At 36.9% G+C, this 16,963-nt stretch overlaps 1 long non-coding RNA gene across 1 annotated transcript in view; it reads right to left on the bottom strand.

The window, feature by feature from the left end:
• Positions 1-7,104: 7,104 nt before the first annotated feature.
• LOC144320532 (uncharacterized) overlaps positions 7,105-16,963 on the bottom strand; it is a 31,568-nt gene continuing 21,709 nt past the window's right edge. Inside the window, exons 6-7 of the long non-coding RNA XR_013386165.1 lie at positions 12,020-12,082; positions 7,105-7,263 (exon numbers count right to left, since the gene is read on the bottom strand). This is a non-coding gene — a long non-coding RNA (uncharacterized LOC144320532). The remainder of the gene's footprint in view (positions 7,264-12,019; positions 12,083-16,963) is intronic.

Genomic DNA, 16,963 nt, shown 5'->3' with positions numbered 1-16,963 from the left:
AAAGAGAGGGAGAGTGGAAGAGGCCTATCAATAAGGGAAGAAGACAACGTGAAAGGGAGGAAGAGAGAAAGAGGGGAAAGGATCTTATATGGAACTCCATGCAAAACAGTACAGAGCATCACGGTTCTTATTGAAGCTAGGAGGAATTCAGATCCCCAGGCTCTTTATCTGGTTCTATTGCAGCCCCTATGGTATCTTTCAGAATTTCCACACTCTTCAAAGCACAGTAAATAACCTCTGTTCTGTACTGTAGCACCTCTGTGTTTGTAGTTAGCATTCAGTCACTGGACACGCTAATATGGATAACACTGGGCGATCTCCAGTGATAGGAGACTTGTTTACATGCAAATTCTGATCTTGAGAGACCACATTGGAGTTGCTTACCCTCTGCATGTATTAAGTTTTCCATTGGAAAGTTAATAAGGTACGCAAGGTCACACATTCACCTCATAATACTGGGGCTGGGGGAGAGAGGGAATAGAATTAGATATAATAAAAATTATAAATTCTATAATATAACCTCTATGGGGAAAAATGGTTGCCTTTAGTTTGAAGGATATATAAGTTAGCATTTACTCATAATGGTCAATTTACAGGAGAAACCACAATCTGCTGAATTTTTAAACACTGGATAGTTGTAGAAAAGTAAAGAGAAAGAAATTTTATCTCAAGTAAGTGAGTTAACTGCTGACTTAGCTGGATCATAACCTGAATAATCCCCAGATTCAGCCATTTTTAGAACACTTTTAAAGAAAGCTTTCCTAGAACCCATTTATATAAGAGTCTGAGAAACTTTCCTGAAAAGGAGTCATTCTATGGGAACATGAATTCAATTTGTACAACATCCTACAAGGTAAGTAGCTGGCCAGTACTGTGATGTTCTTGCTTGAGTTTTAGGGCAAAAAGTCTTCAATAAAAACACAGGCAGGGGCACCTAGGTGGCTCAATAGGTTAAGGGTCTGATTCTTGATTTTGGTTCAGGTCGTGATCTTAAGGTCCTGGGATCAAGCCCCACAACCAGCTGTATGCTGGGATGGGCATGTAGCCTGCTAGAGATTCTCTTTCTGTCTTTGTCCCTCTGCCCCTCCCCCACCTCCTCACCCTCACCCTCTCTCTCATGCACACATGCACGCTCCTTCTCTATTAAAACAAACAAACAAACAAACAAGTAAAACCTTTCTTACTCTGATATTGAGAAAGCAAAGAATACAACAAAAAATGGGTTCAAGCAGCTTCTCTGCAAGAAGTGGTAATGCTGGTAACATTTGCTCTAAGGAACTGTGTCCAAAATAGCCAACAATAAGCCTCAGTTATAGACAGGCAGCAGGAGGGCGGCAAGATCAGTGATGGCAGCACCTTTGATGGGCTCTGGCAAGAATAGTTTCTTTGTTGCATCACTAGAAACAGGAAGTATCACTACAGAATGTTGGCATGAGAGAAGGATAAAATGGTATAGGTGCTAAAGGGAGAAATTAAAAGTTCACATCTGAAAGATTTAGTTTTAAGCACCATTCCATGGAGATTAACGATACATAAATAGAAATATATTTCCTTACTTCACATAATTAAATTAAAATTAGGGGAAGACTAGTATACAATAGATAACAAATATTAAAAATGAAGTGTTTGCATAATAATGTAAAAGAAATATTAGTTTACGGTGCATTGGAAATAATTTGTTGAAACTTGTAAGAGATAAAGCATCAATGAATGGTGGCATTTCATGGATATCTGATATCCTTTTCCAAACAGACAAGTTTTTTGCTTAATTTTATAGTTCCTAAGTCCCTGGTGTTTCCTCTTTACTCTTTCCGTAGGGAAATGCATCCATAGCCCTGCCTCATTTTCCATCTGTCCTATGACTTTAAAATGCATACCTTTACTGCAGGCCTCTCCTGTCTTTCCTCTGGAGCATTGTGGGCTCCAGACCCATAAAGCGAAATATCTATATTTCAGATACTAAAAAATATTGTAAGATGATATGTAGAATAATTAAGATCCTTCCCATACCTTGAAGATAGACATCTTCCAATGTTCCTTCCTTAAGTTGCTGATGTCGCTATATTTCCTGTGGTTTATGCTATAAACCTACAACCCACTTTTGGCCCCTCTATCATTGTTATCCATTGCAAACTCCCTCAGTACCTTTCTCTATCTCCTTAGTCTAAGCTAAATGTATCCCCTTAGTTTAAGCTAAAGTATCTCTCACCATGAATCTTTTTCCAGCCTCCTGATTCATCTGCCCTCATCCATCTTGGCCCCTCCCACCAATTTTTTTTTCACAAATTGCAAAATATAGAATTATATTTTCAAAATTCAAGTATAACCATATTCCTGATATTTAAAACCCAACAGTAGCATCACATAATTTTTTGGATAAAGACCAAAATCCTTAACCTGGCATGACATGGCCTTGCATTGTCAGCTCCTGACGAGTTTTCAAGACTTACCAACACTTGCTAATCATCTGCTTGTTCCAGACGGTCTGGTGTTCTTTCAGAGCCTTAGATTCAACACTTTGCTCTCTACTGCAAGACCATTTCTCAGATTCCCTCTTCTGTTGGGAACATTCTCCCCTCCCCCAAGACCACCAGGCTTCTATTCCCAATTCACTCTAACTCCTCTATAAGATCATGGCATATAAAATAATATATATTCCTTGAGCTTTCCATTCTAAGCTAAATACTTTATTTATTTTTTATTTTTATTTTTTTATAAATTTTTATTTATTTATGATAGTCACACACAGAGAGAGAGAGAGAGAGAGAGAGAGGCAGAGACACAGGCAGAGGGAGAAGCAGGCTCCATGCACCGGGAGCCCGATGTGGGATTCGATCCCGGGTGTCCAGGATCGCGCCCTGGGCCAAAGGCAGGCGCCAAACCGCTGCGCCACCCAGGGATCCCTAAGCTAAATACTTTAATACATACTTTCAGAAGAAAACACAACTTTCCTCTCAAACATTTGTGCAAATGTGAATTATACATTAATCAATCTGACCATTGGTTTAACGTGTGCCTTCCCGATGAGACTGTAAGTTCTACAAGGGCAGAGATGTCCTCTGGTGTTTATATGAGCAGTAAATACCCACCATTGCCGAAAACAAGTCTTTATGTAAGTTATAGATAGATATCATAGAAACTGCTTTGTATTAATCCTCATAGCTTCTAGAATAGTGTAGTAATATGAAATAGATCCTCTCTTTGTCTTTGAAACAGGGCCGTACACATAGTAAAGCATTCAGCACAATCCATTCCAATAGAACCTGGTGGCTTTCCTTTATTCCTCTCTGTGCACCAAATACATAGTTTTCTGTTTTGTGGATTTATGTATTTCTTGAACCATTCAAAATTAGATATGCATAGAGGGTGATTCAAATGGTTTGCAGCAATTCTTAAAAGTCAGGCAGGTACTACCTCTGATGAACAATCCATAAGCAATATTCAGGCAACTGTTGATGATGACTGTCACTAGGCATAACCAGCACAGCTATCATGGCTTCTCAAAACAAGTGAAATATAGAACTAGCTTCCATGGCATTGGGCCATCTGCAGATGTCTTACAGATATCTCAACTTTTCTTAACTTCCCAATAGTACCAAACGAATGTAGAGATACTTCTCATTGCTGACTTTGTCTGCCTACATGGTCAATCAGATCCAATCCTTTGGGGTAGCCCAGAGGGCTCAGCGGTTCAGCGCCACCTTCAGCCCAGGGCATGATCTTGGAGTCCCAGGATCCAAGTCCCGCATTGGTCTCCCTGCATGGAGCTTCTCCCTCTGCCTCTGTCTCTGCCTCTCTCTCTCTCTCTCTCTGTCTCTCATGAATAAATAAATAAAATCTTAAAAAAAAAAAGATTCAATCCCTTTATTGCTAGACTCACTGACCATATAGTCATTCTTGCCACTTCTCAGTCTAGATGATACTTACCTACTCTTCCTGGGGTCAATGCGATATTCATCTTATTCTATGCTAATTTCAAATCTATCAGATAATTTGACTTTTTTATTTTCAACAGCATTTTTCCCCTATATTCAAATACTTGTAGTTTTGTTTTGTTTTAGCGGTGGGGGGGGTGGGGGGGGCGGGCGGAGAAGCATGCATTTGTGCCGGTAGGGAGGAAGGAGGGGCAAAGGGAGAGGGAGAGGTAGAATCTTAACCAGCTTAGCTCAGCTCAGCTTGGGGCTTAATTTCAGGACTCTGGAATCATGACCTGAACTGAAACCAAGAGTTAGACACTTAACTGACTGAGCCACCCAAGCATCCCTATATACCTGCTTTTTTTTTTTTTTTTAATGAAGAGTTTCGACTTTCAGAATGATTATATTGATGTGGCTTCTGGAGCTTACTTTAGAATTTTAAAACAAAGTATTGACTGGATCTTTCTCTTCACATTCTTGCCATAACAATTTTATTCTCCTACATATGATTTAAGTATCTTTGCACAGAAAAGGAAAAGGTATTTGCAAGTATTATAGTGTATCATCTCACTACATATGTTCATTAAGCACCCTATGCCAGGGAAATGGGACATGAATCTCAGGAATTTCCTCTCAATGAGTTTGTTCTCCTTCACTCACATGGTCAGCAGGGTAATACTTATGTGAATGATTTTAAAACTGAAAGTAGCCAGCCTTCATTTGCCACATGTGTGACACTTACAGCATGAATAAATGGAATACATTAAAAGAATATTCCTCCAAAGAGAAATTTAAAGACCATTTAAGTTACCATAAACAGGAAGAACTGTAATCATCAAGAACATTACATTTAGATTATGAGGTGGCATGCTCTATTTTTTTATATTAGCTTCATTTTAGATTTCATTTTATGTTCCTACTTTTGTGTTTTCATATTTTTCCTGTCTCATAGATTTCTAAATTATGTTGTATATATTATGTGTGTATCTTATGTTGTATAGTCTCTGTATTATTATAAATTTTAGATTTCCTTTATATATTTTTGGAACAAGAGAGTATATAAGTAACTAGGCCTTTGATACATAAATAGCTTATTCCAGAAAAAGTTAAATATATACACATGTATGTTAAGAGTGGAGAAGCAGATGAGCAGCAAATCTAATTGAACAAATCTTTGGTATATCTTACCCAAGTAATTACTGTCCCTGGAGGGACAGTATCCTTTCATAAGGGTACTTTTTATTCTTTCATAAAGTGTACTCTCAACCAAAATTTCTCAGTATGCATGGGACACCTGGGTGGCTCAGGTGGTTAAGCATCCAACTTTTGATCTTGGTTCAGATCCTGATCTCAGAGTCATGAGATTGAGCCCCACATTGGGCTCCCAGCTCAGTGAGAAGTCTACTTGACATTCTCTCCCTCTGCCCTTCCTCTGCTTATGCTTCTCTCTCTTTCTATCTCTCTCTCTATCTCCCTCTGAATCTCTATCTCTCTCTCAAATAAACAAATCTTTTAAGAAAGTAGTTCTCAGTATGCATTAAAAGCAGATGCAGAGATGACTGGGTGGCTCAGTGATTGTCTGCCTTTGGCTCAAGTCATGATCCTGCGGCCCTGGGATGAAGTCCCATGTCAGGCTCCCCACAGGGAGGCTGCTTCTCCCTCTGCCTATGTCTCTGCTTCTTTCTCTGTGTCTCTCATGAATAAATGAGTAAATTCTTAAAAAAAAAAAAAAAAAGCAGATGTGGACAAATTCACATGGGCTGAAATATATGAAGTAAGTTGAGAAGAATGTCTCCACATTGGGAACCTGACAAGCATTGCAGCCAAGAGAATAACTATTTGACAGGAGTTTAGGTCACTGGAGAAAGTAAAAGAAATGTTGATATCAGATCATCAAGAAGAGAAACATCAATGTCGGACATATACGGAGATAACAAAAAGAGATTGCCAGACTGTTGGTCAGAATGATGCACACCATCAGAAAAAGTACAGAAAACAAAACAAAACAAAAAAGTAAAGAGAAGAATACAATTTCAATTTCTTTTTATTGGATTAAATGGTGACAGATACAGCACAGGGTTAAAGAAAGGAAAATGGAATAATAATTGAAAATATTTAAAACATGTCTTAGCTCAGACTGCTCTAACAAAATACTGTAGACTGAGTGACTTAAATGACAGACATTCATTTTTCACAGTTCTAAAGACTGGAAAGTCCAAAATCAAGGTGCTAACAAATTCAGTTCTTGGTAAGGACCATCTTCCTGGCTTGTAGAAGGCTGCCTTCTCATGTATCCTCATATGGCACAGGGAGGAAGCTCTGGTGTCTCTCTTCTTGTAAGGACACTAATCTGATAGGGGCTCCACCTACAGGATCTCATCTAACTCTAACTACCTTTCAAATCCTCACTTCCTAATGCAATAACATTGGGGATTGGGGTTTAAACTAATGATTAGGGACAGGATCCTTCAGTTCATCACAACAGAGCATGTTGCAAGAAAATGAGGTAAAGGTAATGAATCAAGGCAAGAATCTTGGACACTTACAGAAAACATCATGGGAGAAATGCCAAAATGGGTAATGTTGTAGGATACTGACAGCATGTATCTTTCAAAGGATCAAAGGCCTGAGAACACAGTGAAGTCTTTCAGTTTGAACCTAGACTTCCAGAGAGCAGCAGAGCTGACTTTAGCAACAACAATTTCCCTGGAGTGATGCAGGAAGTAGCCAAATTGGGCAAAATTGTAACTGTGAAAGAAATTTAGCAACAGCGAGAAGGAAGATAGGAGTAGAGAGAAGTACTACTCACTAAGTAACATCTTTGCACCAAGTTCGTGCTCAATACTCTGCTTGTGCTTCTCAGTCATGTCTCAAATATTGTAGTCACTAAGAATATTGTAGTACTAAGGGGGTAGAATCAAACAAAAACATTTATAAACTAGGAGACAGTTGGAATGTCACCAATAAGAAAATGATCATTTATTTTTAATATTTAAAATAAATTATCAGTCAAACCAGGTTGAGGGTTCAAAAAACAACTGACCTAGAATCTTTAAAAATGCTAAGGTCGTAGAAGACAAAGACAGAGGAATGGTTCCAGATTAATGGAGACTAAGGAGACATGGCAGCTAATGGTCTCAGAGGGTTAAATAAAATACTGGAATTTTTCTAGTTTATGAGATCCTGGTAGTATTTTTAACTTTTTAAAATTTGTAATTTGTTATGATTTTTAAAATTTTGAAATAAATATACACTCACATATTTTTTTGTAATGCTGTATTCTTTTTCTTCTGTGGGGCCCCTAAAAATATATGAGCTTCAAGCCCTCCACGGCCTTAATCTTCTCCTAGAAAAGGAATAAAAGAACATAATAAAAGGGGAAATGTTTGTATAGATAGTCATGTAGTGTAGTAAAGAAGAAAATGGGGGTGTTCATCCAAAACATGTGTTCATCTTCTGGCTAAAGTGATTCTAGACCTTGAGATGGGTATAGTAAATTCTAATCCTGAAGATCAATGCACAATATTTAAATGATCAGTTAATGTATACAGAGAATTTACAGATATAGTAGAGAACTATTTACCTATATTAGAGAATAGTTTTACAGAATGGCGCTTTCACTTAAGTGGAATGAATCATTAGGGCTCTACTGGAGTGTTTAAACTGTAACAGAAAAGAACTAATTTAAGGACTGCAGAAGTTAAAAATGCATAACTATAAAGTAGGATTACCCCAGATATTTGCATTTAATTTTCTAGGCTCTCTTTTCATCCTTTTCATCTTGTATTAGCCAATTCTATAAGGACCATGTGAGCATCTATACATATAGGCCCCACACAGAGGTTTAGTTACCCAATGTTTAAAAAATGAAAAATTTTCATCAGTGATTATAACTGTTAGCTTTCCTCTTTTATACAAGTAATCAAAAGAAGATCTGGCTTTCTTCTATTGTCAAATACTTTTTAAAAGTTAGCACACATGTTCTTTAACCATTTTAGTGCTAGTATTGCTCAGTAATCATTTTGTCCTTTTGGATTCTTGAGCTGTATCTTGGTGTTATTGTCCTAAAAACTAGGCAGCATTTATTCTTCATTGACAGAATTGCATATTACAGAATCTATAAAAGTTGATATATAATAAATTTTATTCAATTATATTTTTGTACACAGATTTCTGTGTTTTGCCCAAGTAAATGAATACTTTGAGTTTCAATAGCTTCTTCAGGGCTTTAAAATTACACGTGAGCCCCCAGAAGATATTCTTATACAATATTATGTCTTAGTCACCTGTAGGAGTGTTGGAAAGATTTGAGTATAGTTTCTAAGAAACAGTCACTCATTATCTTAAATATGTGGTGCTAAACTTTAAATTCATCAGCCACTCCATGAATGTTGTCTTGTTCAAAGAATGTCTTGTTCCTGGCTTTTCCCCTGAGTAAATACGATACCAGTAGGGTATTAGTACATTTGTTTGTGACATCAGCCATCAAACTCACCAACAAACTGTGACTCTGAAGGAAGAGATGGTCCTTTAGAAAAGAGCATTAAAAGCCTGTCAAAATTCCATTAAGTACTGATTCCTCTGGGAAGGCTGCCTTTTTAGCATCCACTCTCTGACATTGATTAGAAGCATGGGATCCAAGGGCAGCTCACTGTTAGTTAGCCCCAAAATTGCACTCTGGAAAGAGATACACAGCATCTGGCTGAATTCTGTCAGAAATTCTTTTAGAGCAGGGCCAGAAAGAAAGATTCTGTATCTTATTTCTGTGGCCAACACACTGCTAATTTCTAATCTGGTACAAAGATCTGATTAGTCAATGAACATATTTTGTTGATAAAAGTTCCAGAAAACAATTAAAATGCAAACTACTTTGTTTTGGAAACTATTGATGCTGTCTAAAAGACTTGCATCTGGCACCCTAAACATTTCAGCTTTCATCAGACTCCGCATGTCCCAGTTTTTTGGCTATCCCAGTTCATGATTATTCTCAAAATTTTTGGAAATAACCAAAGGACTAATTAGGTCATTTGTAGCTTGGCTGCAGTGCCAGGTCCAGGATCCCAGCTGGAAGTGAAGGCACTTAGGAGAGCAATCACCATGTCTAACACTGCCGCCTGGCTTTGGGGATGATTGACATTTCAAGAGCTGAACAAGCTTAACATTGAATGAAATGCATTGAGGCAGAGCTGACACTAGGAAATGAACACATTTGTTCTACAAATATTTGCCAGGCATTTGCTATGTGCTATCCATTGTTCTAGGTGCTGGAGATAGAAAGGTTAAAATGAAATACCCCTGCCCAAAAATAACATAGCTTATGGATTCAGACAAGTATGTGATTTGCAAGTTAGTATGATAAACGTCACAACTGAGGCAAAATGAAAAAAGGAGTGTGACCAGGATATAAAAGTAGGAGCGTAAAATTACTTTAAAGGGAAAAAAAAGAGGAGGGTTCTGTGGAGGGAGAAATATCATTAGGGGTAGGGGTTTGCTAGGAAGGAACAACACGTTTGTAAAGAAGTGTGACAATGGAAAACATGGCATCTTCTGGGGAATCAAACTGTTTATAGAGTATGGTATACAAGCACCTTATCATGACTCTTAATGCTCTGCATTGTTCACCAGTTTCTCACATTTTTAGCATCCTTTAGCTGTTCACTATTCTTAAGTTGCTCAGGCCTTCCTGCAGATCCTCCAACACTTCATGCTCTTTGCCCACGTGGTTCTGCCATGACTGAGTCAATCTTATCATTCACCTCAGCTTATATATCACTCCTGCAAAAACATATTTAAGTAATAAAATCCCCCTTATGTTATTCTCCAGCATGACAACCTAAAGAATCCCCATAGTACCTGTATCTCATTTTGTAATTACTTCTTTTTGCATTTACTTATTACCTATTTAATGAAAATCTCTATCTGAAACTTGGCCTTGTTGCTTTCTCTCATACCTCTAATTTAGAGCAGTATTCAGATAAATTTTGAAGACTGACTTAATGGTCCCAGATGAAATGATCTACTGTTTTGTTATGTCCGATAGAGATGGCATTCTGGTTGTATAGTTTACTTAATATAATGTACATTTCAGCATCCACTGTAACAAAAAATAGTGACAGGTTCCCTGAAACTATCAATTTTTAATATCTAGATAAGCAGAAGAGAAAGTTATAAGACTATATATAACTTTTAATCTCTTTTTTAGGATACATGTATATACCATGTAAGTGTGGTATATGACCAGAATTTCATAACAAGTTAGCAGTAGAGCTTAGGTTTGAAAGCATAATTCTTGTACATAGACTTTGGTTTGGTCTTAAACCAGGATTGGTTTCTCTTCATTTCTCTTTGCTTAGTATCTCCCAGATTCATCAGAAGAAAGAAAAATAAATGTGTCTCTCAAAGCCTTCCTTATTTAAAGAAGTTCTTTTTGCATTGCAGATCCTAAGTTTTTCATATGAGCATCTTGTAAGAGCTGGTGCCTAAATAAGCTGCATAGAACTATGTATTTATAAATCTCATTGTCTCATAAAAATTCAGAAGTCCTTAAGTGTGATTCAAAAACAACAAGTAATCAGGAAAGATACTTTTAAGTAAACAGTAAGAAAAAGTGATATAGCAAGTGACTAACAACAACAAAACAGTAAAATTTGACCTACCAAACTAAAGTAAGATAAAATCGAGAATATCTTAAAGATAACAATTTTAATAGCTTTTAATTGTTACAAATCTTCCATTAACAAAGGATATTCGCTCATTTTTTAATTTGTGCTTATATGATCCATAAAATTAGAATCTGCTTTCCATAAGCTAAAAAGAAGACATCAGGGCAAGAAAACATTATGACTATGCACTTTTGATGTTCTATGACCTTATTAGAATATTCTAATTCTGAAAGGCAATTTAGTTTTATTTACTGCTATTATTTATACATCATTGATTTCACTTGTCAAGATCAAGTTCATTGACAGAAATCTTTACAGGATGGCTAAGCACCTCCTAAGGAACACAACCTGAAAGTGTATCCTACAGTTCTAACACAGTGCAAACACAGAGAAGATTGGACCAAAATGTCTAAACGTCTTTTGTCAGGGACAAAATATCATAAGGCAGTTTTCCATGGAGACAAGAAAATGAGTTACTGAAGCAGTAAGTCAGCCATATCACCCTTCTTTACAGACACTCCATATTTTATTGTCTGTCCAGAAATCTATACGAACAGTAACCTGAATTAGGGCTCATGATCTATTTTGTTGTTGCATTTACTTTCTGGCTTTTTATAGTAAAATACAGCTTTTAATTCCATTTAAAGAATAATAACCTTCTATCTATTTTTAAGAAAAATAAAATTTGCCAAAAATAATTAAGCAAGAAAGTGGTTTTTATTGGATATTATTCCCACTTTTTGTTATATCATTGATTATTACATTTAAAAGACATTAAGAGGGATCCCTGGGTGGCGCAGCGGTTTGGCGCCTGCCTTTGGCCCAGGGCGCGATCCTGGAGACCCGGGATCGAATCCCACGTCGGGCTCCCGGTGCATGGAGCCTGCTTCTCCCTCTGCCTGTGTCTCTGCCTCTCTCTCTCTCTCTGTGTGACCATCATAAATAAATAAAAATTATAAAAAAAGAAAATAAATAAAAGACATTAAGAAAATCAATTAATAATACGGTTTAGGTGGGGGGAAGAGTTTCATACTGTTTCTAAAGCCTGTATCCTGAATTCATTTCTATGCCACAATAAAATGTTGTGATTGACTGAGTATTACAACTCTTAGGAGTGCAATCTAATGGGGCAGAGGGCAACAACTGGACAAGGGTCTCCCCTGTGAAGTCTAAACTCCACTCTTTTCCCTGGAAGAGAGGCAGAATCAAACCACCACAGTGTTTCCTTTCTTGGAGAGTTCCCCCACCTAATAAAATAGAAAGATTGTAACAATATACCATAAGGAGAGTAATGTGAATGTGGTCTCTCTGTCTTCAAATATTCTACTGTACTCATCCTTCTTATTATTACGATGTGAGATGATAAAATGCCTACACAATGGGTTGGAATGAAGTAAATGGTATATAGTCATAGTGATATAGGGTTAGGCTGTTATTTACCTTCTGAAAATATGTCAGGAGAAGGATCATTTGCCTCTGGACCCTTAGTTGCTCCAGAGTAACCTAAAAGGCAGAAAGCAAAACTGTGGATAAGAGGGATAGCCACATTCTAGGGATTACTTCACCTTTCAGTTCCCAGCCAGCAGAGTACAATCAAACATATCTTTGCTGGCAAAGTTCTCAAGAAACAACTGATACAGTTCTACTACTTTAACAAATGCTGGGTTTAGATGGTGGAGTGTTTAGATGGAATACTGGTGAAATACACAGGTGCTTTCTTTTTAAACCAAAGGGAGCATTTAATACCATTGTTGATGTATTGTTTAATATGTATTCTTCTTTCCTCTCCCTCCATCACACTACCCACACCCCAACATACATACACCATTATTTGTGGCCCACCTCAGGTTCCATGAATCAGAATTTTGATAGATTCAACTGAAGGAATCTGACATTTTATTAAGGAAATAAAAATTTGAAAATCCACTGCTCCAAGCTTTTAGTAGACAATAGGCTATCTGCCTATGAATTTTAAGAATTTTTTTTAAAGATTTCATTCATTTATTCATGAGAGAGAGAGAGAGAGAGGCAGAGACAAAGTCAGAGGGAGAAGAAGGCTCCTTGCAGGGAGCCTGATGTAGGACTCGATCCCCGGACCCAGGATCACACAATGAGCTGAAGGCAGACACTCAACAGATGAGTCACCTAGGTGTCCTTCTTAAAGGTTAAATTACCACCAAACATAGAATGAAAGGATTATCTTACATCCCTAGTTAAGTTCTGAGAATATTATAAAATTTACATAATCAATGAATAACCACAATTTAAGCCATAACAGAACCAAATTTATTATATAATCTTAATGACAATACTACATATATTGACTTTATGTAAGTTTTCCCAAATAATAAGATGCAATCATGTAATCATAGTTCTTTAAGTTATCAGAAATGTGAACGCTTATGTCTATCCTATCCACTAACATCTAACAACTGATAAGTGTAGTCATTTTATTTTGCACATTTAAATGTGATCCCATCATTTTACTCATCCGTTGTCCACTATCAGTGCAGTACTCCTAAATGAGCAACCTTAAAATGTTCTTTTAAAAATTTTAACATCATGAAGTTCATTCTATTTATTACTACATATGTTTTGAGTGAGTATAAAAATGGCTGCTAGCAGCTATTCAAGGTTTAATAAAACACAGAGCGATTGGGAAAATGGTTTAAAGTTCACTTGATTTGACTTGATTTAGATAAATGGGATAGATTAAAAAATTAAAAAGGTGATTTTTATGTTTATGTGAATTGGCAGGAGAGGTGAAAGGTAACTGACCTGTTTAACCTTTCTGTAATAGACTGATAACATGTTGTAGTTGAATTAATACTGGCAGGCACAGGAGGCTCATAAACACAGGATGATTTGAACCCTTAATATTAGAAAAGTAAATGGCACTGTAAAAACAAACTCTTTTCAACTTTTAAATTTAGAACATACAAACGATTAATAAATGAAAAACATGCATTATACATAAAGAGACCAAAACGTTGCATTAAGAAACAGTCTGCCTTGTGGAGGCGGGGCAAGATGGTGGAGGAGTAGGGGTCCTCAACTCACCTGGTTCCACCAGCTTACCTAGATAACTTTCAAACCATCCTGAACACCTACATATTCGACTTGAGATTTAAAGAGAGAACAGCTAGAATGCTATAGAGAGAAGGGTTTTTTCACTTCTAATAAGACAGACACACCTGAGAATTAGCACAGCAACCCCTCTCCCAGAAGATCAGCTGGAAGAACAAGGGAATAGCAAGTTCTTGATCAAGCAGCACTGGAAAGCTCCATTGGAAGTTGAGGGATTTACAGTATATAGAACCAGAGGGTACCCCCTTCTATTTTTTTTCTTTTTTTCTTCCTTTTTCCAGTACAACTCGTTTTTATATCAGACTCTAAATTCCCAATTTTTTTCTCTTTTCCCACCTTAACTACAATAGTTTACCACCTCTTCATTTTTAAGATTCTTCCTTTTTGACTTTCATATTTCTACAATTACAGGTCCTAGATATATTTTCCACTTCCAGATTCCCTTCAACATACTTAATTTTTGGAGATCAAGATATGTTTTTTTTTTTTGTTTTGCTTTGTTTTGTGTTGTTTTCTCTACCTCACTGTGTTCTACAATGGCAGAAGTTAATACTTTCTAAAACATGACCAGCATGCACCCAGAACCAAGTGGTATATCATGCTGGTTCATTCTGTGAGATTCCTCATTCCCATTCTATCCTTTCTTTAATCTCATTTATGTTTTGGTGGTCAATGTTGGGGCTTTCTACAAGTATTTCTGGTTTATATAAATTTGGGACTGAGCATCTTCTAACATACAGAACTTAATATACTCAGAACCAAGAGGATCACCCTCTAGAACTCCTCAGGTAGATTACATTCTCCCTTCACTACAACTTCGTCATGACCACCATCTCCCAGTACTCCCCTTTATTCTTCTCCTTTTTTTTCTTTTTTTCTCTTTATTCCTCTTTACTTTTACTTTTTTCTCTTCTTTTTTGTTTTCTCTTCTTTGGGATTCTTGGCCTTTTATATTTTACTACTTTGTTTTAAAATTTCTTTTTCACTTTAGTGGTCTGTTTTATTTTGTTCTGATCTTCGTTTTCAGTTTCTTGTCTCTGACTTCAGCAGAATCATCTAGGGTGAAATTTACATAGTTTGTGGTTGATATTCTTGACTCAGCCTGCTCATACAGCCACTCTGCACTGGACAAAATGACTAAAAGGAAGAACCCACCACAAAATAAATAACCAGAAATAGTATTCTCTGCCACAGAGTTACAGAATCTGGATTACAATCTGATGTCAGAAAGCCAATTCAGAAGCACACTTATAAAGCGACTGGTGGCTCTGGAAAAAAGCATAAAGGATTCAAGAGACTTCATGACTGCAGAATTTAGATCTAATCAGGCCAAAATTGAAAATCCATTAAATGAGATGCAATCCAAACTGGAGGTCCTAACGATGAGGGTTAATGAGGTAGAAGAAAGAGTGAGTGACATAGAAGACAAGCTGATGGCAAGGAAGGAGGCTGAGGAAAAAAAAAGAGAAAAAAAAAAATGAAAAGACCATGAGGAAAGGTTAAGGGAAATAAATGATAGCCTCAAAAGGAAAAAAAAAACTATGTATAATTGGGGTTCCGGAGAGCACCGAGAGGGACAGAGGACCAGAAAGCATATTTGAACAAATTATAGCTGAGAACTTCACAAATTTGGGGAGGGAAACAGACATTCAGATCCAAGAGATAGACAGGATCCTTCCCCAAAATCAATAAAAACCAATAAACACCTCAAAATTTAATACTGAAACTTGCAAATTCCAAAGATAAAGAGAAAATCCTTAAAGCAGCAAGAGACAAGAGATCCCTAACTTATATGGGGAGAAATATTAGATTAACAGCAGACCTCTCCACAGAGCCCTGGCAGGCCAGAAAGGGCTGGAAGGATATACTCAGGGTACTAAATGAGAAGAACATGCAGCCAAGAATACTATATCCAGCAAGGCTCTCATTCAGAATAGGAGGAGAGATAAAGAGCTTCCAAGATAGGCAGAAACTGAAAGAATATGTGACCACCAAACCAGCTCTGCAAAAAATATTAAGGGGGACCCTGTAAAAGAAAGAGGAAGCCCAAAGAAATAATCCACAAAAACAGGGACTGAATAGGTATTATGATGACACTAAATTCACATCTTTCAATAGTTATTCTGAGCATGAATGGGCTAAATTATCCCATCAAAAGATGCAGGGTTTCAGACTGGATAAAAAAGCAAGAGCCATCTGTTTGTTGTCTACAAGAGACTCATTTTAGACCTAGGACACCTCTAGCCTGAAAATCAAAGATGAGAGAACCATTTACCATTCAAATGGTCCTCAAAAAAAGCTGGGCTAGCAATCCTCATATCCGATAAATTAAATTTTATCCCAAAGACTGTAGTAAGAGATCAAGAGGGACGCTATAGCATACTTAAAGGGTCTATCCAACAAGAAGACTAACAATCATGAATATTTATGCCTTTAATGTGGGTGCTGCCAAGTGTATCAATCAATTAATAACTAAAGTAAAGACATACTTAGATAATAAAACACTAATAGTGGGAGACTTCAACACGGCACTTTCTGTAAATGACAGATCTTCTAAGCACAACATCTCCAAAGAAATAAGGGCTTTAAATGATACACTGGACGAGATGGATTTCACAGATATTTACAGAACTTTACATCCAAACTCAACTGAATACACATTCTTCTCAAGTGCACATGGAACTTTCTCCAGATAGACCACATACTGGGTCACAAATTAGGTCTCAGCTGATACCAAAAGATTGAGATTGTCCCCTGCATATTTTCAGACCATAGTGTTTTGGAACTAGAACTCAATCACAAGAAGAAATTTGGAAGAAATTCAAACACCTGGAGGTTAAAGACCATCCTGCTAAAAGATGAATGTGTCAGCCAGGTAATTAGAGAAGAATTAAAAGGATTCATTGAAACTAATGAAAATGAAAAAAGAACCATTCAAAATCTTTGGGATACAGCAAAAGCAGTCCTACAGGGAAATACATCACAATACAAGCATCCCTCAAAATATTGGAAAAAACTCAAACACACAAGTTAATCTTGCACCTAAAGGAGCTGGAGAAAGAACAACAAATAAAATCTACACCAAGCAGAAGAGAGTTAATAAAGATTTGAGCAGAACTCAATGAAATAGAAAGCAGAAGAACTGTAGAACAGATCAACAAAACCAGGAGTTGGTTCTTTGAAAGAATTAATAAGATAGATAAATCACTAGCCAGCCTTATTAAAAACAAAAGAGAAAAGATGCAATAAAATCACAAATGAAAAAGGAGAGATCACCACCAATACCAAGGAAATATA

The sequence above is a fragment of the Canis aureus genome, chromosome 9, assembly GCF_053574225.1.
Source record: "Canis aureus isolate CA01 chromosome 9, VMU_Caureus_v.1.0, whole genome shotgun sequence".
Lineage (NCBI taxonomy): Eukaryota > Metazoa > Chordata > Mammalia > Carnivora > Canidae > Canis > Canis aureus.
The sequence above is the reverse complement of the archived record's forward strand: the minus strand, read 5'-3'. Positions and strand labels throughout refer to the sequence as shown.